We start from the raw sequence: 24,954 nt of genomic DNA on the forward strand, positions 1-24,954 counted from the left end.
AACTGATTGATTGGATATCATAGTCATAGTGCACCAGAATTAATATTCATCAGCTGAACATCAGCCCTATTATGTGACATAAACCAGGACAAGAAGTATCAGTAGTTAGTATATCTGCTTAATAAATCACTCTACAGCACTGGTTTTAACATTTTTTAATTTATTTATGTGTATGAGTGTTTTATATGAATGTATGTTCATGTACAATGTGACCATAGAGATCAAAAGAAGGTATCAGATTCCCTGGAACTAGAGTTTTTGATGCTTCTGAACCACCATGTGGTTATTGGGAGCCAAGCCATGGTCCTCTGCAAGGATAGCAAGTATTCTTACCTGCTAAACCATCTTTCCAGTCCCTATAACACTGGTTTTAATTAATGGCTTTTGATTATTAAGCCTCATAGATAATAAAAGCATCAACTTATTTTGGATCCATCTGGAACCTCTGCTTTAAGTTGACCTGGCTGGAGGCACCTTGGCTGAACAGCTTTGATCTGTATGTGTCTCCTCCTTCTTTGGGACCAATGGAATAGGCTACGCATGAGGGGATCTCATCTCATTCATGTAAGCACTTTCCTAAGTCTCAACTCATGTCCTCTATGCTATATTGTATTGGCCAAAGCAAATCATATAATCAAGTTCAGATTTAAAGATCTGGGAAATATCTTCTGCTTTCTGAATGGACAAGTTGCAAAGTCCCTTGGCAAAGCTGATGGATGAAGAAGAGATCAGTAATACTATAAAACACAGCAAAGATCCCTTTGCTTCTATATATGAGAACAGCTTAGTTTTCTATACGGAACTCCTCTTACCTGACTTTTGGTCATGGTTGATTCTAATTCCTGGCTCCTAAGTGTATGTTGGCTTATATTTTTACCATCATTCCAACTACTTTGGCCATGGCCACTGGTTCAGAGATAGACACATAACCCATAACAGCCAAGATGATTAAATGGGGGGATTTTGTTGGCGTTGCCGGGAAAGTAGTCTCTAATGAATGTATGTTTGCCATTAGGCTAGACCATAAGCTTAGACATTTTGGGAGCTCTTCCTACAAAAGAAAAAGCCTTGAGAACAGTGTCAAGTAATAGGGAAATGGTGAAAGGCAGAGCATGGGAAACAGAGTAATACATAGCTGGTATTCTTTCATCCTCCTGGTTTCACTTGTGCCTAAAACATTACTCTTGAGATGTTTCAGGGATACATGCCAATATTTCTCTTTTCTTCCTTCCTAAGTCAGTTAGAATTAGGTCGGATAACAAAAAAATCTATTTTTTAAGGAAAGCAAATATTGAAAAATTCTTCCAGACAGGATTTGGGTAGCTATCATTTTCTCTAAAAACTATCTTGTAATGTTTCTTTCTCTTCCTTTTAATGATTAAGGAAGACTTCCAATTATTTTTCTTTCCCTGGAAGAGAAACTAAACCTTAAAGGGCCCAGAAATAGCCAACATTTAGAGAAATGACTTGTTGGATATCTCTTTCATTTCTACTTGGTGAGTTTTGCATGGAAATGAGCTCCCTCCTGTCAATACCCTAGTTAATTTTCCAGTTGGTCTAACACTGTGTTTAAGAAATGTGTCTCCTAGAAGATGAGTTGGGCCTCACTGCACTAGGGAAGCAATGTAACCCCACTGCTCAGCTCTTAATCTATTCATTATGAATATTTTCATTCTTAATTTTTTCCCCTGAGAACTAACTGAAGCATGAGGGATAACATAGCATTCTTAAACAATTGCTTGCAAGCTCCAATGAGGAGAGTTCCAGGCATGGATTTGCATAGTTTTGCTAAAGTTGTCAAAATGAAAGTCACCTAAAAGCTTATATCTAGAGCAGCCTTTAAACATTCTATTTTAATTAATTAATCAATTAATAGTGTGTATTCCATTTATGTATTTCTGTCTGAGTGTGCATGAATGTGAACATCTGTGTATGAAAAGCAAAAGTCAACATTGGTGTCTTCTGCAATTGCTCTCCACCATATTTTGTGAGACAGGATCTCTCACTGAACTTAGAGCTCACTGTTTCAGCTAGACTAACAGTCTCCAGAGATCTATCTATCTCTACCTCAACCCCAGAGATGGGGTTCCAAGAGCATACTACTGGACCTGGTATTTTGCTTGGATTCTCTGGGTCACTAAGAACTGAGTCATTTCTCTGGCAAGAAGACTCACACATGGTCTTGTTCACTTTGGGCATCATTCCATATACTCTGTGACTTTTTAACATTTCCTCTAGGACCAAAACTTTAATATATTAAGAGAAAAATCTCCACATATTTTTCACACATCATTCCCAAGTGTTCCATTCAAATGGGTAATGTTGACTGTTCCAACTGTCTGTGCCGATGCTAATCTTAGAGACGAAAAAAATATTGGGGAAGAATATCTGACATGTTTTCAAAGGCTCAAAAAACAACCATGGTAACAATCCCCACAGCAACATTAATATCCTGGGCTATAAGGCTGAGAAAGAAATAACCACAAATACATTCCCATGGCATGGTGTATCTTTGCTCAATTTGAAACATAAAAATATAAACCTCTGCTTGAGTGTGTGTGTTCCCCAAATTCAAATATGAAACTAAATCATTAACCCTTTGATATACAAGACCAGCATGTTAGTCATCAGTAACAAACTGCACTTCCTGAGCCAAATTGATAATGACCTTTACTCCCTCCCTACCCTGCCCAATCTTGTTGCTTCATCTGTTTTTTTACATTCTTTGGAGCACAAGTCTTTGGTTACCAGCAATTCCTTTCTGTGTTTGCAAAGGTATCTCCAACTATAAATATCAATTTTAATTAGGTTATAGGAACAGCTGAAGTCAGATTCACTGTCTTGGAAAATTTAGGCTCAGAAGGATAAGGATACTGCACAAAGGTCCCTGTGGTGATATTTCATCTGTGTACTCCAATAAATACATCTGAGGATCAGAGGAAAAAGCCAGACACTATAGTAAACATAAAAGTCAGGCAATAGTAACACACATCTTTAATCCTAGCATTTGGGAGGGAGAGATCCATCCAGATTTCTGTGAGTTCAAGGCCACACTGGGAACAGAGCCAGGCATGGTGACATATGCCTTTAATCCCAGCACTAATCACAAATGTCTGGAGGTCTGTACAGACAGGAAGTGATGTGACTGGGTGGGGAGAGGAAGTGAGATGGCAGGACAGAAAGGCATAGAGGTGTGGGTATACAGGAAGTAATTCTTTTTGGAAACTCAGGAGTTGGTGAGGTAAGGTTGTCTGTTGCTTGTCCTATTTCCTGATCTCTCTGTTTTCACCCCAATATCTGGCTCTGGGTTTTTGTTAATAAGACCACTTAGCAATTCATCTTACAGGTCCCTGCCTAATAAATCCCCCTGCTCATGTTTCCATTCAGATCCACTCATTGTTCTTCTATTTCCTAGCATTGGGAGGTACCTCTGTGGAGGTGCTGGGGGACATGGTGTTGAGTGACACAAATACTAGTCTTTCAGTCACATACCATACCAAATCATGAAAGCAAAACCTAGAGTATAGATAGGTGCCTTAAGGTTAAGACCTAAATAAGTCACCTAGGGACACTTGATATGACAGGGACATAAGGTCCTGATATCAAGGAGACAGAGGGAAAGTGAAAAGTTTAAGGTGGGTTCACAGCCCACGTGGGTGGAAAGCAGAGAACAAAGATGAGTATAGAGTTTGTGTTGGCTTCAGCAGTGCTCTGGAAAGAGACACTAAGTGAAGGAGGGCAGCATCAACAGGAAGAGAGCAAGATGCCTCAGCAGAGTTCCTATTACTGCAAACTATCCAGAAATGTTGCCTGAGAGGGCCACACTGAATGACTGGATACTGAGTTTTGTTTTGTTTTGTTTCTGCTCAACCTTCCCCTGGAATCTTCTGTGACTTAGCAGCCAATAGAAGTAATTCCTAGTAGAGCCCTTAGGCCAGTGCTATCATCCATTCTGTGATGGTGATGGGTTAGGGTCCAGGCCTAACCTCTTGTTAACTATCAGGAATATCACGTGTGATGGAGTCAACCACTACATCTCTGAAAATCAGACTTTTTAAATGTGCATTTGTTGACTAGAATTCATCCTAGTTAGTGCAACACCACAAAGAAAAAAAAATCATCACACAACTTGAGCAACATTAGGAAACTGAGGTCCAAAGATAGACTACAAAGGTTTGGAGAATTGTGTAGTATAGTAAATGAATAACTAGGAAAGTAGAGATAGCCAGGCCAAGCCTAGGTTTCTAGTTGCATTGCTACTGGATTCCTGTCTTCTTTCCATTATGAGTGCTTAGAAATCGTTGTTCTGTTTGAAGGGGTCTTATTTCCAGAGGGATAAAACCAACCACGGGTACTACTTTCCTCAAGTGTTACTATAAGACAGAGTTCGTACTGAGCTGCACATTCCCGGGCTGAACCTGAATCAGTGATTACTAACTTCCCATGAACACACCATTCTTATAAAACATGGCAAACTAAGTGTAATATATTTAAGCACTGAAGTTGGAAGGCAGATGAAGGAAAACTGAGGAGTGCTGGAAGGATAGCCATGGTGGAGGTGATGGATATGATCTAAGTACATTGTATTCATGTATGAAATTCCAAAGAATAAATATTTTTTAAAGGACTGTCAGCTTTAAGAAGCAGAAAAACAACAACAACAACAACAACTAGAAACAAAAATTTGGGACTGAGGGTGTAGCTCAATGGGAAAGCATTTAACTGCCATGTGTGAGACTGGTTTAACCTCCAATAACTCCAAGAAATGAGGGGGACTAAAACAAAAACAGAATCATAGCATGATTTTCTATAGCATTCATAACATTTATGGGGTTTCAATTATAAAAATCCATATTTGAGCACCTTTTAAACTAGAGAAGAAGAAGAAGACAGAGCTTATCTTAGTTACTGTTCTACAGCTGTAAAGAGACATCATGACCAGGCAACTCTCATAAAAGAAGTCATTTAATTGGGGCTTTTTGCTTACAGTTTCACAGAGTTATTCCATACTCAAGGAGGGAAACAGGCAAGTGTGGCACTGCAGCGGTCGCTGAGAGTTATATCCTGATCCTGAGGCTGCAGCAGAGAGAAATACACTGAGCTTGGCCTGGGCTTTTGAAACCTCAAAGTCCTTCCTCAGTGGCAAACCTCCTCCAACAAGCCACACCTACTCTAACAAGGTCACCACCTAATCCTTCCCAAATAGTTCACCAACATGGAGCTAAGCATGCAAACAGATAAGCCTATGGAGGCCATTCTCATCCAAACCACCACAGACCAAAAAATCATCCATAATGCCATTACCAAAGAACAGAGTCTAATACTGATGGATTTCTAATAGTCTCCTTTGTTTGTTTGTTTGTTTGCTAATTTCATTTTGTTTTCTGTTGTTGGTGGGTTTTTTTTTCAATATAAATACCTCAATTTGATTGTATTTGTTTTTTGTTTGTTTGTATTTATGTCTATACTTGGATTTTAGTTTTTTTCCACTCAGGACCTTAAAAGGTATCACTGGTGTCTGAGACATTTTTGTTTTCTTCTATTTTAACCTAAAAAAATATATTTTCTCCATTTGATTGTATGCAAGAGTTTGTCTTAAGGAGCACAGCAAATGAAAAGTTGGTTATAATTTACTATTTTTGTTCTTGTGTTTTCTTTAGCAGAAACACTCAATATTTATGTTCATAAGTGGAATTACTCTGAGTTTTCATGGCTTCTGAGATTTTTGGGGATTTTTTTCTTTGTGATTTCTTTGATTGGGATTTTTGGTTTGTTTTGTGTTTTGTCTTAGTGACAAGAAGACTCAGTAAATACAACCATTATTTTAGCAACACTTTAACTCAAGATGATAAATGAATCTACACAGTCTTCATTTGTTCAGTACTGCTAATTCAGAAACTTATCAAATAATTTCAAACCCAATGGTCTTCTTTGTTTTAAAATTTAAAAAAAAATAAGCCTTGTGTTGTGGTGCATGCCTTTAACCTCAAACTAAGGGTATAGATGTAGGTGGATCTCTTTGAGTTCAAGGCCAGCCTGGTCTACATAGGGAGTTAGAGGCCAGCCAGGGCTACATAGTGGACTCTGTCTCAGGAAATAAAGGAACAAACAAACAAAATTTTTCATTAAAGATCCATTACTTTCCAATGTTAGGCCAGCTTGTTCTCAGATCTGTTAAGCCAAATCTCAACATTTTACTGGCCCAGTTTATGAACTTCAATTTCATTTAAGGTTTCTCTGGCAGGAGTTGTACAAAAGTTGACACAAACTACCACCCCAGTAAATATGGTTTATTCAAACTACATTGACAGATGTGTATACTTAATTAAAGGCAAAGAAAGGTGTCAAGAATGTAAAATGGTCAGGCTGCTATAAGAAATAATTTGATATATGCTCAATAATCTAAACAAAGAATTATCATATGACTTGCTAAGCCCATTACATAGATATCAAGAGTTGGAAACCATTATCAGACAACTACTTACACCCAAATGTTTCTTGCAGTACTGTTCACAATAAACAACAGGTAGGACAAGTCCAATTGTCTAGCAGCTAAATGGGTAAACAAAATATGGTATATCTATACATTATAACATTGTTTGCTCATAAAAAGTAATAAAGTCAAGACAATTACTGCAATATGAATGAGCCTTGAAACCACAGTTAATTAAAAGAAGCCAGCCGCAATAGGTTAAATGCTATGTAATTCCAAGTGTATTAAATACCCAGAATAGATAAATCCATGGAAACAGAAAGCAAGTTGATGGTTGTCAGGGGATGTGAGAAGGAGGAGTGGGAAAAGAGTGTCTCACATGTATGAGTTTATATGAGGGAGTTGAAAACCTTCACTAACTAGATAACAGGAATGACCATGACCACACAGCCTTGTGAATGCTCTAGGTCTCACTCCACTCTATCATGTACTCTAAGATATGTAGAATGGTTAATATAAATTATATGTATTTTCAATAATAAAAGAAAAAGAAAAACAGTGCAGGTACCTCAAAGTAAAATAAACAGAAATCATCACTTGGATTCAACTCCCAAAACATCTTCTTCTGAGTGTTGGCTTTCTATTCCCCTGGCTGAGCTAGGTTTCCACTCATCTCCAAAGAGATGGTTCACTCAGGTTCAGTCTTCTTCTTTTTTTTAAAAAAAAGATTTATTTATTATGTATACAGAAGAGGGGTGCCAGATCTCATTACAGATGGTTGTGAGCCACCATGTGGTTGCTGGGAATTGAACTCAGGACCTCTGGAAGAGCAGTCGGTGCTCTTAACCTCTGAGCCATCTCTCCAGCCCCCCCCCCCTTTTTTTAAAGCTTTATTTATTATGTATACAGTGTTATGCCTACATGCCAGAAGAGGGCACCAGAGGTTGTGAGCCACCATGTGGTTGCTGGGAATTGAACTCAGGTCCTCTGGAAGAGCAGTCAGTGTTCTTAACCTTTGAGCCATCTCTTCAGCCCCTTCAGTCTTCTATATAGCCACCATTAACTAGCACTGCCAGCTCAAACTTCCGAAGCTTTGTTAACCTCACTTCACATATCCAGGGTCTCCCTAGCAGAAGAGGCTGTCTCTCATCACTGCCTTAGTGTATCTATCCACCCAGTCATCAGTCAATTAGCATCTCTCTGCCCTCTCTACCAGAATCAGGCTCTTCCAGAGGTCATTTATCAGCCTCCTGTTTACAGTCTGGTGTCTGAGATCTTTAGTACTGGGTATTAATGAGAACAGATGATGCTCATGACTCTGTACTGAAGCCCAAAAAGTCCAGACTATGAGACAGAATTATTTCTATCATATTAAATAAGACATTAAAGCTTAAAGGATTCTGATTTGCTCCAGATCTTAAGATAGAGGAAAGGCTGGGATTTACACACTCAAAGTCTGACCCTCACCTGTGGCCATACGTGGTCTACCATACCTCCTCTAGTCTTATCTCTGACTCATTTCCAAATGAACTGTCTGTTCCAGTTCCACACAAACTCACAACATCTGAACATGAGAGACTAATGCCAACCCCCAACCCTAATACTCTTCTCTTGGAATAATTTCTACCCTTCTTTTCCATGGAGAATTCCCTGAGTTAATTTATCCTAGACTCTCCTTCATCTCCACATCTAATAGGCTCATTGGTCATAATCCTTTGCTATTTTTGTTTCCTTCATTTCCTATCTTTTCTCACTCAGATACTCTCACCAAGTCTACTATGTCTTATATGTGTTATTGTTCTGTCACTCAAGTAGTCTCCTTGCCTCTACAAAATTCCCTGAAACAAGTCTTTCTCAAGCTACAACCAAGCACATAGTTTAGTCTCTACTGTTTAATATTGAATATATTAAATGAATGGTGCCAAAGAATTGTATCTTGTATCATACCAAAGGCAAAAATGGTCATTTCCTCATCATTGCATAACAACATCAAACAGAAGGCTTAACACATAGTAAGTCTCAGCAGATGATAGATGAAAGAAATCCATGTAATATCATGGACACTTAAACAATGATAGGTATCAACTCAAAATATCTTGTCAGGGTGGGTAACACTGCTTAGGTAGACCATTAGTCCCTGTATATTAAGAACATTTTTCTAACATCATCCCTTAACAGATATCCAAATACTTCTAAATAAAAGTGATAAATTCTAGGAGGCAGGGAAGTGGTTCAGTGGGTATGGGTGCCTGCTGTGCAAAACTGGATACCTAAGTTTGATCTCTGAAACTCACATAGAGATAGAAGTAGAGAACTGACTCCACAGAGTTATCCTCTGAACTCTACACAAGTACTACAGCAAGTGTTCACTTATGCACACATCATGCATGCACAGACATGCATCAGGAGGAGAGGAGAGAAAATGAAATAAATGTTAGTGCTCCTCGGAATATAGACATACACAGCAGCCTATGCAATACTTTTTGAATAACTTGAAGACAGGAGTTAAAATCTCTAAACATAAAGTAACGGCGAGGATGGAAACATGAATAGCAGAAATTGAATTATCACAGACCATATACAAGAACTGAAATACCATACTTCAGCCTACTAATATGTACAATGGTTATAAGTTAATCCCCAAAATACTTTTGTTTGGTCATTACACACTGAATATCACATTATTGTGTGATACTCCATACATTCGCATAACTACGCCAATAAAATAAAACACTGTGTTATTAAAAGGCACTTGGTATCCTTAACACTTAACACAGAAGATGCCTGACTTGTAATGGCATTGCCTCTGTTGGTTCATGGATTACCCTAATTCCAGACTCTGTGCCATCAGGAAAGTAATTGTAAGGTGGGTTGTGGGACGGTCTCTGAGAACTCGTGGTGATCCAGAAAGGTGGGATAGAGAGATACTTTAAGTGGCCAAACAAGGGAGAAAGAACTCCAGACACAGTCATGAAGAAAGTAGAACACAATGACACACAGAGAGGAGCAGAGGCCCTTTGCAAGAGAGGGTAGTCAGAAGCTCATCACTGAAGAGGTGAAATTGGAGCAGAGACCTGAATGATGAGTTGAACTTCAAACAGCAAAGTTGAAAAAGACGTGTGGAGCAAAACCTCATTTTTTAAAAATTCAGAGGCATCTCAGGTGAACAGCATCTAAGGAAAAGGGAACATTAAGGAAAATCACTGTCAGGCAAAAATCAAATTGGTCTGTTGATGTCCAAAGTAAAGAGCCCCAGTGACTGAAGTGCAGTGGCAGAGAAAGGAGCCAGAAGGTGGGGTGGGTGATAGGGGTGCAGGGGTAGGTGTGATGAGGGGAGAGGACACACTTGCCGAGGAAAAAATCTAGGATTCCAGAGCAAGAAAACAGAAATGACAGGGGGATTTAATGCAGGAGGGTTCATTTTCTCATCGGCATTATTACAGTTTATCTAGCTGTCACTTGAAGAAGACAAGAAGGAGGAATAAATGAAATCAGAAAATAACAAAGCAATCATAGCTGGCTGGGAGACATGGCAGTGATAATGGTGCTAAGAACAGTGGGGTGCTCTTCAACTGTTGATTGGATATAGTATGAGAGAAAAATGGAGAAATTTAGGATACTTTGGAGTTTGGTATTAGCAAAGGATTGGTCACCAATATCTAGCAGACACAGTAAAATAAACAGGGATAAAGAAGGACTCAACAACATGTAGATTTACGAGTACTTTTCTCATCTCCCTTCCCTATACCCATCTTCAGTGTAAAAGCATTAAACAAGCAAGTAAAGGGACTGGAGGATCTAGCTGGGAATGTGGTCAGCTCAGACACTTCTGTTAGGATGGCTGAAAACAAGTTCTGAGCTGTTAAATTATCTTCTTCATAAGGGAATTTTGCTTTTGATAGAGGACAGAGGATGCTGCTGTCTTGGGTAGATTGCCTGCCTACAGCTGCAGAGGTACGTGTGACAGTTTCCTCGATCAATAGCATTACGTTGCCCTTTTCATCTATTGGTTTATATGGTTTTCATCAATTGTAATTAAAAACAATGTCGTCTGCTTCTTCTTAACACTGCACTGCAGAAGTCCAACAGTGATTTCACTCTACTAGGTAGGTCTTGAGCTGGAAGAGTCAAGGGAACAGATGCAACACAGCCATTGATAGGGTTCAATCCAAATTCTTCAGCCTGCATGGACTTCTACACAACTTGAAAATGGGAGGTGGTCAAGAAGTTCAGTGGCTTACTGAAAAGCAGTTGCCTCTCTCACATCCATACCAGAGTCAATTATTTTACTCTGAGATTTTTTTTTCAAGAAAAAAATTCCAATTCTGAAGTTCTCTAATTACATTGCATCTCCAGATGAACTAACTCTGAACAGCATTTCCTCCTCCCGAGGCACGGGATTGGCCAAATTCATTAAGTGTCTTCTGATTTCATGGACCATGGAAATGTCAGCACTTGTGCTTCCCTGCTGAAATGGCTCAGGGTCACTGGTATCCACAGGGTCTATAATCTTCTTAATTTCAATTACTACTTCCTCATCTCCATAAGTCTCTCAGAGGCCCCCTCCTAGGCTTGCTCATTTTCTGCTGAGAACTGGCTTTCCTTCCCTGCTGCCTCTTCCCCACCTGTCTCATCTCTCTGCATCTTGTTCTCACCTTGTCAAATAGACATTTGAAGATAATTCTGCTGCATATTTCTGAGAAACATTTAGTCATGCTAATGATCAGTGGCTATTCATTACAGAAACAACTAGAACCACATGACTCAAAAAGATTTTGCCCTTAGTTTCTGGAATGAACTTACCTGGAATTCAATTCCTCATAGCCTCCCTTCCTGGTGGCATAGTCTTGGATAATCGTTATTAAAGTTTTATTATTTAGTATTGGGGTGTGTGTGTGTGTGTGTGTGTGTGTGTGTGTGTGTGTGTGTATGCACATGGAAATCACTGTACTCATGTGGAAGTTAGAGGACATTTGTGGGATTCAGAGCTATCCTTCCATCATGTGAGTCCTGGGGATTAAATTCAGGTTTTCAGGTTGTCAAAATTGGTGGCCAGACCTCTCACCAGGCTACATGAACTATTTAAATCTCTCTGAGTTCTGGTATCTTTATCTATAAGATAAATGTGATTATAACCCTCCCTGAAAGAATTGTTATAGCCAGTGAGATAACATACATAAAGAGCTCATCACAGTGCCTGACACACAGGAATTGCCTAATAAATATCTATGATTATTGCCTCTATTACTATCAACAGCTTAAAAAAACTGTGTAATTTTTTTTTTTTTTTTTTTTTGGAGACAGGTTTTCTCTGTGTAGTTTTAATGCCTGTCCTGGAACTTGCTCTGTAGACTAGGCTGTCCTCAAACTCACAGAGATCTGCCTGGCTTTGCCTCTTGAGTGCTGGAATTAAAAACATGTGCCACCACCACCCGGCTAAAAATCTGTGTAATTTTTATATTTCTTTTGCATTGAGTTCAGTGTCTGGCATTCATTAAGGACTCAGGAACTTTCAGATATTGTTGCTTATGAATCAGAGAAACTCAGTATGGTAGCCTAGAAGAGGAAAGTAGATCTAGTGCAATCCTTTCAGTTTACAGTGAGGAAACACACAAGAGAAGGAAAATCACCTGCCAATCAGGATGCAGAGGAACAGAAGCACTCTCCATTGCAGGCTGTCTTCAAGAGACCCCATTGCCCTGACCAGGGAACAGTGGTCAGAGGAGACAATTTCCAAGTTGTCAAGGAAGCAGAGGGCAGGAAAGAAGAGAAAATTGCATAAGAGATGCTACAGAATAGATCCTTCAGAGAGCATCAGGACAGACATAGAAAAAAACACAGCAGAGAGTGCTCCCACAATTCACAGATGTACAAGGACCCTTGTAGAACAAACTCTAACAAAAAAGAAAAATGAGACAAAGAAGAGAAAAGCCAAGGAGCCCTCTAAAAGCTTAACATAGAAAAGAGCGTTTGCAAAGAGCCTAAAGACAAAGAGTGTTAAGGTGTTTGTGACCTTAGCCCTGGAAATAAAAGATGTCTCCTTGCCCATCCTAGATGTGCTCTGCTGCTATTGTTGTTGTTGTTGTTGTTGTTGCTGCTGCTGCTGCTGCCACCAACAAACAAGGTGGTGATTTCACTTGCTTAGAGGACCCAGAATTCAGTCTAAGGAATGTGTAGACAACTGTAGGTGGTAGCAATGGGGAAGTGAGTTTTAGATATGGGCAAAATGGGAAACTCAGTATAGACCTGCTGTCCTGATGTGCTAATTTATGATTTTCATATCATGAATGGAGCATTCGTCTCAAATGCAAATTCACAGATACAATACCCAAAATGGGCTGACACAGAAAGAGACAATCTCTTCAAAAGCAATACACATGTGGTGTACATACGTTCACACAAACACAAGTACACACACACACACAAATAAATAAAGAATGAGTAAATATTTTTCAAGGCACAAATCTAGATGGGTTTTTGGTTTGGCTTGCTTGCTAGGCAAATGCTGCACTGAGTCTCCATGGAAGGGACTGTGGGGCACTTGAGCTTGTTAAAGTGTAACAGAGCCTCTGTGCTCTGCTACACCATGGGCTTGCTACACCATGGTCTTCCTATGTGATGCAAGCTTCCAGGATAGGCAGAGCACCCCCTGTGACACAGAGCCTGCATCAGGATGGAAAGCAGGCTCCCAAACTAACCACATATAAAAGCTAGGCCAAAGGTCAACTCTGTGGAAAGAGGGAACATTTGAAAGCCTAAAAAGAAGAATGTCCTTTGGGCTACAAAATGGGCTTCAGCTTCCATATAACAGCATTGGCTATAGGGAGGGGAATCCTCCAACATTTCTAGGGCTACTATCTCTTCCACTAAGATGTTTTTTTCTTAGATTGTACTGACAGGATAAAGGGGAAAAAACCCTGGAAAGTAGATTAGGTATCCAGGATGTAAGGATGGCAAACCTTGGTGTCTTTGAGCAAATATGTCCCCATTTGGCAGCATTCAGCCCAGCAAACTACCTAAACCATGTGTTATCTGTCTTCTCAGAGGCATGAAAGAGGTCAGTACAGAGGAAGATCATGTTAGTTGGTGACTATGATGCCTCCTAGAATCTTTTAAGGGGTTCCAAGTAAATGAATGGAAGAATCATTGTTTCCAGATGTTGGAGGTGCAATGTTGCAGTTTCCAAGGAGGCAAATTCCTGGTGTCTGTACCATTCTCACAAGACCATGTTCAAAGATTCACCAGCAAGTCCAGACATGGCCTGAGCATTCTGCCCAGCCTCACACTCCAGAAAGCATCAGACACTAGGTTTCCAAAGGAGGCTGTTGCTGCTTAGTTCTCATGTGTGCTTGTTCCTTTGTTTATGGTATTGTTTTCCTTTTCATATGTCTGTGTGTGGTATCATTGTGTGCCTGTGTGGTGTGGTGTGTATGTTTGTACATGTGTGGGAACAATGTTGTTTGGGGGCACTCATAAGTTTGTGTACCTGTGGAGACCCAAGGTTGATGTTGGGAATTTTCTACATTATTCAATGAGGTAGGGTCTCTCAATGAACTTAGAATTCACTGATAGGGCTCATTTCACCCAATAACTTGCTCTAGGGATCCTCTGTCTTTGTCTTCTGAGAATGGAATTAGAGGTCATTCTCACTGTATTCACCCAGCCTTCACAAGGGGTCTTGGGATCCAAAAATTCCAGTCCTCATGCTTACATGGCAAGTATTTTAACCACTGAGCAATTTCCCCAATACCCTCCCCACATCTAGGTACTATGCTTAAAATAGAAACCAGAGGAAGGGATAAGATTGAGCGCTTATGGTGTACAAACAGCCCTGGTCTTTACACCTTCATTCTTTGTCTTCTCTTCCTCTCTGCTGTGCTGGTGATGACCTCAAATGAAGTACTTACATCCCATCTTTTAACAGTGCACAGAACAAGGTATGCGTTCAGACTTACAGGATATGTATATCAAGTCTTCTCAGTAAAAAACTAAGAATGATGCTTGGAAAGTGGAGAAAAGCCTACCTGTGTGACAGAGTAGAAGACAACAGGTTTGCTTTAATGGGAATGAGTATCCTTGTATTCAACCTCCTACACAGTATGAAGGGGTTAAATGTCATAATATCAGCTCATTATCACCAGAAATGAAGGAAGGAACCTTTATATTGCAGCAAAGAGTTATAAGAAGAGAAAGGTCTTTAGAGTCTGTTTGAGATGAGTAGAAATTGTTATCATTCTCTAACGAGCTGTGTATATGTGCATACACATCATTGAACATATAAATACAACTGCTATGGCTTGCTATTAAGTGAAATCCAAAGCTCAGATATTGAAGGTTTGGTCCACAGTGTTCCCAGGTGGGGCATATTGCCTTTTCACCATGATTCTCTGTCTCACCACAAGCCTAGAAGAATCTAGACCAAGTGATCATACCATAAACCAAATTAAATATTTTTCCTGTAAAGTAATAGTCTCTAGCATTTTGTCTCAGTTATGGAAAACTGACTAATCCAGTATCTTTTTACCAAAAAATTCAAGCTAATATATCAAACTTTGTGATATAAAATATTAATGGTAGAGTTTTTTGGCTACTGATTACATCAATAAATGGCAGCCACAGTTAGATTATCACTGTACTTTTTCCAAAGAGCATGCAAAAAAAAAAAAAGAAAAGAAAAGAAAAAGAAAAAAAGAAAGAAAAATGTCTGATACAATAAGATACAAACAGGTGATGTACTAAAAGCAGAAGCCAGACCTATACAGTCATGGAGGCCCAGACCCATACAGTCAGGAGTTAAGCAAAGCAATGTTTAATACAAGGAATTTGAGGTAGCCTAGGCAACACAGAAGAAGCCTTCTGTCAGAAAACAAAACAAAACAACAACAACAAAAGGAAGGAAAGAAGGGAGTGAGGAAGGAAGGAAAAGAAAGAAAAGAAACAAAATTAAATAATTCTTTAAAAATTAAAAGTATAAAAGGAAAGACTTGGGAGGAAGGGGCTCTAATTTGACCCCAAGGTCAACAGGCAGCTGTTAATAGGGATAGATCATTTAGATAATCATAACTTGAGACATAAGTGGGCTCATCCTGGTTGGCATGGAATTGGGCCAGGAACTCAAAAGGCACCAGAGAACACTTTAGATGCTGGAAAAACCTAGCCTGCTAGATAATGCAATATATTCAAATCATAAAGAAAATAATGAGTCAAGTAGTCATACAATAAGCAAGTACCTGCATGGTGATGAAAACTCAGTCAGAATCTTCGAAAGGAATCCCAGCTGCCACAAGATCCCAGGAAGAGATGGGAGTTCACTGTGAACCCAGATTTGGGTAGTACACTGTGAAATTCAATAAGGATCTCTGACCTAAATGTTTAGAAGCCCAGAGGCAAACAGCAAGGGTAAGGTTAACTTATAAACTGATTGATGAGTGTCAATGAGTCCCTATATTTGAGAGAAATGGGAGAGATGTCAAACAAGTTAAGGCCAAAAATGCCCAGTGAGATCCTTAGGGGCAAATGGGTTAAGTTTAAAACCAGAGCTGGCTTTTGTCTCAGCAACTGAGGAAGCTTGGCAAGTGATTTTGTGTGTGTATGCATGTATCTATGTTTATATTTATATGTGTATGAGTATACATGAATGTGTGTGTGAGAGACAGACAGACAGACACGGGGGGGGGGGGGGGGGAGAGAGAGAGAGAGAGAGAGAGAGAGAGAGAGAGAGAGAGAGAGAGAGAGAGAGAGAGAGACCCAGACCAGAGGTTTGGTCTGGTATCTTCTTCAATCACCCTCTATTTAATTGTTTTTAGATAAGATTTCTGAATGAACCCAGACCTCAGTGATTCAGGACTGGCTAACTGTTCCTGTCTCTTCCTTCTCAGCATCAAGATTGCAGACATGTGCCCACTGCTTCCAGCTTTTTACCCAGGAACAAAGATTTCTAACTTGGGTATTCATGCTTATACTGCAAGTATATTCCAGACTGTGCCATCTACCCAGTCTCCAAATTACTTTTTTCAAGGTTTCGTTTGTTTATCTATGAGCTGAGAATGAGAGATACCAATTAGCATACCATAGAGTTTGAATAGCAGAAAGCAAGACATTTTTCAGCTTAACCCCAAGTAATGCTAACTTAGATAGAAACTCTTTTTCACATCTTAGTAACTACATGCTATGTGGGAAAAGGGTACAAAACAATGTTTTATAGCATGATAACATATGTGGAGAAGTGTTTTATTTACATTTATTTATGTATATGTATGAGTATAGGAAAAATAATATATATTTCTTTTTTTATGTCTATGTGCGTCTCTGAGAGTATATGCACACCATTTGTGTAGATGTCAATGGAGCCAGAAGAGGGCATTGGATCCCCTGAAACTGGAGTCACAGGTGGCCATGAGCTGTCCAGGGTGCTAGGAATGAAATTTGAATTCCTCAGCAAGAGTACTGGTTATTCTTAACTGATGAAGCATCTCTCCAGTGCCAAGAATTCAGTCTTTTACGAATGATGGCTACATCTGGAGACAAAGGGGAGCTGACACAAGTAAAGAAAGGAAATTTAAAAAAATAAAATAAACAGAACTTTATTTTCAATTTCAGGGCACAAACATGCATCATTTAGATCTTTAAGCTGAAACTGGACTTTTTATTGCTAATATACTAAAACCAACTGAAATCCTTATTCAGCATCATATTATCAACATATACATAATAATTACATAGAATGGATATTATTCAATCAATGAACTTTATTTAAATATCACCAGGCCAATTCTTTGCACCAAATCGAAACTAGGAATTACTACTATTTGACAAAAACAGTAGTTTTTGTTTTCTGTTTTGTTTTTTTATCTTTTTTTAAAACCACTTATCAGATCTGATGAACTATCAGGGAAAGGGATTATGTTGGAATCCAAATCTTTTAAAAATGTATTTATCATCATTAGTTTGTTGTTTCTTCATATGCAATGATTCATTTCCTCACACCCATAGTTTTAAAGGAACTTTAGAATTAAAACTTAAGAAGCTATTTTTTCTAGAATCTGTTTGAAACCAGCACTTAATACCAATAAAAAAGCTGGGAGTAATTTGTTTTCCTCTATAATTTCAAAGCTGATCAATACAAAAATCCTTTACTGCTGTCGTGGCTTCCATAGCTTTTAATGGTGAGTCATTGTGGAAGAAATCTTGGGTCCATAGATTGCAAGTGGTCAGATCCCATTTTTCTTGTGGCTTCTGTGGTTCCAAGTGTGCTGAGTGGCAGAGAGAAGAGCTGGTTTTATACAGTGCACTCCACAGAACTGAGAATGTGGAAAACAGCTCACAGCTGGAGGCAGGTCATGGCCCAGTACCACTGTGTAGGATAAGGTATAGGCTCTGGGTCTGCCTGACGTAGGAGCCCAGCTGTACCCTACTTGCTTGTGACCTTAGTGAGTCACTTTGCCCCTTTAAGACTTAGTTTACTTCTTGGAGTTAAAAGGATGATGATCATGGGATCAATGTCACAATTATAGTGAATCAGTGAGATGATTCAGAATTCTGATCAATAGTAAATGCTCAATATACAATTTTATTTTTCTTATATTTGAGGAAGTTCAAATTTAGTTTGATAGCATTCATGCCTTTGATCCAATTGAAATAAATACATATGAAGCGCCAACTAAATCATGCTTCAGTTTCTGCTCACAAGGACCTTACATTCTAGCTTAGGAAGGCAAACAAACTCCTGCAGAGAAAAATTAGCTACATTCCCAAGGTTCATCTAGCCAATTAAGATAAAACTAAGTTACTGAACCCAAAATAACTGGGTATCAGAAAAAAAAAGAAATTGCTTTATGGAAGTTTCCACAAAATAGGGGTTGGCTGAGGCCTGAGTTAAGATTCTTTTGAGACAGCGGGGAAGGTGGCAGGCTGTGTGACTAAGTTTTTCAGCACTATCACAAAATACCTGATCTGAGCCACTCAGTTACAAAGGGTTTGACCCAAGGTCAATTACACTCAGTGCTTTAGGTTCAAAACCAGGTAGAATGTCATGGGTTTTGAGTATGGCTAAAGAGACTGTGCACCTCATGACAGCTAAGAAGCAGAAAGGGACAATGGGAAGGAACCAGAGCCAAGATACACTCTTCAAATGCATGTCCTCAGTGACCTACTTTTCCAGCAACGTCTCACCTTCTATAGTTCCATCACCTTCTAATAGATTATTTGATTTTTCTAATCTATCAATAGATTTAAACCATTGATTTAAGCCAGAACTCTTATAACCTAGTCATTACTTAGAAACATCCTCACAGTCTCACAGAGAAGCCCAGCAGTGGATTTATTTACTAGTGGTGGATTTATTTATTTTTTTCAAGATACCTCTTAACCTTTTTTTTTTCTTTTTTTAGTGAGGCTCAAGATTAACGATCTCATTTCTTTCAACTGGCAAAGGGGTATTTTATGAATGAAACATAAGTTTCTCCGAAGATGTTCAAAGCAAAACAATAAACCAAATGAATTGGAGAAGATTAGTTTTTACAGACCCAAAGCAATAGGGAACCAGTGTAACAGGGTCTACTACTTCTTAAGCTCTGCATTTGTAATTTTAGTCAGATCAATCCTGATTCTCAAGGTACTGAACATGTCGTCTCCACATAACAATCGCTGAAAGCCATTATTTAGGCTCCCTCAGATGAGGGCCAACACCAGCCAGTCACAATAAAGTCTAGAACCTGATGAATGATTGCAGAACATCATCCTAGTACACAGCCTTCTCATTTTAGGATCCCCTGATTGTCATCATCCCCATCTGGGAACTCATGAGAAATATGACTTCTCAGGCTCCATCTCGACTTAATGATTCAGAATCCCTGGAGTTTGTGGATAGAGACATCTGTTTTGACAAGCCCTGTAGAATATTCTGATATGATTTATGACAGTTACAGCACCATCTTAGTATTTTCCTTTCAGATATACACATTTAAGATCCTCATATTGGTCATCACAATAAACTGCTAACCCTCTGTTACCCAAAAAAAGGCTTCCAACTTCTCTGATGGCCTCCATTTTAGAGAGAATGTATGGAAGGGACAAATTCTAAAGATACATAAAATATGATTTGTTTTCACCAAACAACAAGAAAAATGAAAAAGAAGAAAGAATCAAACAGCTGTTTTAATGATGTGTTTACTTCTTGTGATGGGGCACAACAGAAGAACCACTGAGGAGCTTTAAACAAATGGCTGATGTAGCTGGATCTTTATGCCATTTCATTTTAGCAGCAGAGAGGCTGGATCTCATTGGCAAACTTACTCTACAGGCCATGGGAACTTTCTGACAGGAATACCCTGTTCAGAAGGGGCAAAAATCATAAATATTGATTCTATTGTTGGCTATCCTCATCCAAAGTCAGTGACTGATACTGGAAATGAAGGGGCACTTTTGTATCCTGTGCAGGAACACATGCAGGAACATTTGCAGTCCATGCTGTAAAGAGGAATCAACACATGCATGTCATGACTAATTTATCAAATAGACACTGTAAATATTTTTGCTTTATTTTTCATTTTGTTTTGTTCTGAGGTAATCCCCTCCCAACCAGGACACCCATGAAGCAGTATAAGGATGACACCAGCAGAAATTAACTGGACGCAGAATCTCAAGAAGCACCTGACCACCAAACACCCAAAAATGAGGGAAGAGTTTAAGGGTATGGAATAATGGGGGAAACAGAAAACACAAGCCTCAAAAACCTTGCTTATCAAATGGCTGGTGGAGTGGATCAAGACTAGGCTTCAGGATGATTGACTTCCCCTACCCTACCCCCTCCTTTACCATATATGATATGTGGTTATTAGATAGGACAGGAAACTATTTTTTAAGATATTAATCCATAGTCTTCTCAGATTGCTATCTGTCTGAATAACAAGCATCAACAAGTGGTAGAAGCAATGACCAGAAGATGAAAATGTCACCAATATATTCTATGTCCTTTCTAAAATTTTCTCCCCATGGGATGATTCTAATTCCAAACATCAAATGTGTGGGAAAAAAAGCAGGAAAATTAGAACTTAAAATGATCAGGATAAACACAAGTTTATTTGTCTTATTATTTGGTCTATTATTCCATAGAATACCAGAAAATATTCCTAGGACTTTTTTTGTAACATTTAGTACTTAAAAATGTTCTCCATGGACATTTTCCTACTTGAATTCACTATTTGTTACATACAAGCATAAGTAGTCCAAAATTCCTTCTGTGACCCACCCAAGAGGTGTGTTTCTATGGTGATTTTAGTTTCCAGTTGACTAGGAAGACTAACCATCATGGGGTCATTCATAAATATTGGTTACATGAAAGAAAAATGGAGGCACAATGGAATGAAAAATAGCTATAGATAAATCTACAAGATTTGAATTTGCCTATTACTGATAGACAAGAAAAAACATTCATGGAATTTCTCAGACGTACCTTTTTGTGTACAAATTGATTGCCAAGACTCCCATAGTGCCAACAAAGTGCTTTAAAATATCTTCACATCCATCTTGGAAATGATCAGATCTACCCCAACACTACTGCCCAGTATTTATGTCTAGTTAAGTCTTGAAACTCTACACTTAAAGTCATGTGCCAGAGGGACTAAGGAACTTCCCAAGAGAGATGCTGTTTCATCCCTTCTGCTATCTCATCACAAGTCAATAGCTGGAGTTGAGAAGGGATTGGTCTTTGGAGACCAAATGTTTTTTGAAAGAGATCAGCTGATCCATCTAGATGTAATCCTGCATTTTTGGAAGATGGCAAAAGAATGGTCTTGGCTTCTGCGAAAGGGAGCGTAGATCTTAGTTTGAACTCTGGAAACTATGTTTTAACCCTAATTCCACCACCATCTAGCAAAGGAACTATGCAAACCCTTTCTATCTAGACATGAACTATTTGTCTAGCAATGAGAAAATGGGAGTCATAAATACAAAGTCATAAACACACTGACATGGCATTACTAATAGAAGACTTCACACCTGACTTCCTGTCATGGGTAACAATCAAGATACAGGCACCCTAAATATATCATATAAAATTACCTTCAGACTATGCATATGAGGTGGATATGAAATGTAAATGAATTCTGTGTGTAGGTTTGGTCCCATCCTTAAGACATATCATTATGTACACATGAATACTTCAAAGCCTATAAAGGTTCAATATCTAAAACAGTTTCAATCCAAGCCTTTCAAATAAGGGTTCCTCAACTTGTAATGACAGCAATTGCTGACACACTGAATATTCAATAATTCTAAACACTCTGAACATGCCATCTGACCTGGACCTCACCAGTGTTCTTTGAAGTTAGACACCAAGCCTGGTAATTTATCTAAGATTACACACAAAAATGGCAGAGTCTGGCTTTAAATGCAGATAGGTCTCAGTCTAAAACCTGAGCTCATAATGACAGCATTAATAACTAGAAAAAAGCATTCCAAATTAGAAAACATGATGAAAAAAATCAAAGTACATCAAATGCATGGGGCTTTATGAGTAGCCATGAGACTTTCAGCATCACTGTGCAATTTACACCAACATGAGGCAATAGGTATTTTCCCCTTAATTATGAGAAAGTACCTTCTCTGTGAATTATTATCATTCTGATCATCTACATGCCAGATCTCTCTGGTCCTAAATGCTAGGTTGTTTAAAAATTACTGAAAAGATATGGAGAACTAAACCTGGAGGCAGGGGGTGACTTGTAACTATCTTCAATTGCCATGGGTGAGCTGAATAAAACAGGTTTTGTATAGTTTACTCACCACCAGAATAACCATAAAAAGTCCATCCAGCACCTAAGTCTTGGTTTCATAACGTGCCAAATAGCAAGGGCATTATCTTCTGATTTAAATTGCAGGGCAAAGGTGATTTCTGATAAGAAAAACCACAGATGATAGAACATTGGCACCCCTAGTAGCAAGTGTGTTTGCAGGGTGGAGAGCAAGCAGGAGTAAAGGGTTCTGACAGATAGGCTATGTTCTCTTAGAGAGTACTCATAACTGGGTTCTAATTGCTTGTGGTAGAAATTGGTCCTTGACTCAGGTTTTATCAGCTTCCTTCTTTTCCGTCTTCTCCCCCAGTCATTCATTGTGTTCATTGAGACCACTTCTCAAATCATCTGTTTGTACCCAAATTTGAGGCAACATGATTTTTGAAAAGAAAATACTAACTAAATATTCATTCAGTAAGCAAGTCCAGAAGACCAAGTCATAGGTGGGACTTAAGATTTCCTGTGCCAAGTTTGCCTGTCCTACGTGATGACCACGGAGGTGAATCTGATGGATACTGTATCTGTGAGTAGGTTCTATTTATGGCATAGTGGAACTTAATATAAAGAGATTATCTAGGAATCCCTGATACTAGTACCTGAGCCTCTCTGAGACCTTTATTCTCACCTTTTTGACTAAAAAGAAGCAGGAACAACTCAACATGAGTATAGCCTTGCTGCCTTGAAGATGGATGTGGCAATGTTATAAAAAAATGTAGCTGCCTCTAGGAACTCATAGCTGACAGCCTATGAGAAAATATGGACCACAGACCAACAACCATGAAGAACTGAATTCTTACAACATGAATAAATTTGGAAACTATTTTCCTTCAGAGCCTCCAAATGTAACCTTTACCCAGCCAACAACTTGAATCCAGATGAGCCCACCCAGACTTGCTGCCTAAGTCTCTTCATGAAAATAAATGTGCAATATTTCAAGCTCCTAATTTTGTGATGACTTGTTACATAGCAATAGTAATAAATCCTAAAATGTCAATCAAAGGGAAACATACCTATATGTCTAGTTTTGAAAAAAAAAATCAAGTGCTTTCAAGTAATGTTTCAATAATATTTGCTTGTTAAATAGTATACACATTATATCTTAAAATATCTTACTGTTTTTTAATTTTTATGTATATGCCTAATGTTGTGTGAGTATGTATATGGTGTATGTACAGGTTCAAGTGGGCTTGTGCACGTGACGGGGCAGATAATTATGCATGTGTTTACATTTGTGTGGAGGCTAGAAGTTGATATGAGGTGTCTTCCTCAATTGCTCTCCAACTTATTTTTTGAAACTTGACCTCTCTCTAAACTTGAAGCTTACCAGTTCATCCAGGCTGGCTGTTAAGTAAGCTAAAAATCTACCTCCCCAGTGCTGGGGTTACAGACATCAGGTACCATATTCAGCTCTTTACATTTGGTGCCTAGGATCTGAAATTAGGTCCTCGTGTTTGCACAATGGGTGTTTTATCAGCTGAGCCATCTCCTTAGCCCAATGTTCTTTCTATTTTTGAAAATCAAGCTTATTCCAAATGATTCCATGCTGAAATTTAATTTGATGACAATGCAAGCATCTCAAAGTCAATCGCTTAAATAATTAGTCTTGATGGAGTGTTTCAAAGGAATTAAACCATGACAGCATCAGTTTGTGGGAGCAGAAATTGCTTTCTACAGGGGGTCAGGCTGGAGGGAATAAGTCGATGACATCGTGGTTCTTAAGGCACCACCTCGCTTTTAAGTGAGGCTGTGATGAATGTCTATAGGATGAAGCCATGAGGTTAGGCAGGAATTTTAGATCTTTCAGTTCTCTCTGGATTTCCAGCAATCCCAAACTGCAAAGGAGCCAGGTACCACTTGTTCGTGTCTCCTCATTTTTCCTCCTTTCAATTGTTAACGCTGACACCTAGATTCATCATGCTGGGGTAGATTTTAATGAAATCAGAAGTGAACAGAAGTCAGGCATACTCTGTCTTGTCCCAGAACCCCAACTACTCAGACAGGATGCATTTGGGCAATGCTGAGCCTTAACTACCACACAAAGGAAGGCAGATAAGGAGCTACAAAGGCAGGCTAGCATGAGATGAACTCAAGCCAAGAAAGACCTAACAGACATGTGAACTACCTGCCACCCAGGGGTGTACTTTTACCATGTTGTCTTTCCACATATTTGATTTGGGCTATAGTTTTCTGTTTCCAAGCTTAGACATTTTGATGCCTTTGAAGACACTTACACCACTGAGCCATGTGTTAGTGTGCAGGAAAGAGCGCTTGGAAACAAACGACACAGTTGGGTCCAACCCTGGGCTTGATTTGTTCCATTTAATAGATAATGACATGTTTTCTCCTGTCTCTGGGTTTTTGGAAGCCCTACTGGCCAACTTCTTCATCCTTCCCCAGCTCACATCCACGCCATATAATCTGTTGAATACACAGGTGCCAGATGAATGCTTTATAAATATGTATCACATCATGTCTCTCTGTTTCTATCCTCTAATTGCTTCCCATCACATACAAAACAAAGCCCCAGGCTTCCCAACCTTAAGCCTTCAAAGCTCTATGTTACTTGACTTTTGTGTACCCCTTTGGTCTCTCAGTATTACTTTCTGTTAACACTTCGTCCCACGCTAGAATATTTTTGTCTGCTCTGATAAGCCATTTACATGCTTTCCATCTTAGAGCCTTTCACTTAACATTCCCTCTATGTGGAAGATCTTCTCTAAGGATTTTCTT

The sequence above is a fragment of the Peromyscus leucopus genome, chromosome 3 (assembly GCF_004664715.2).
Source record: "Peromyscus leucopus breed LL Stock chromosome 3, UCI_PerLeu_2.1, whole genome shotgun sequence".
Lineage (NCBI taxonomy): Eukaryota > Metazoa > Chordata > Mammalia > Rodentia > Cricetidae > Peromyscus > Peromyscus leucopus.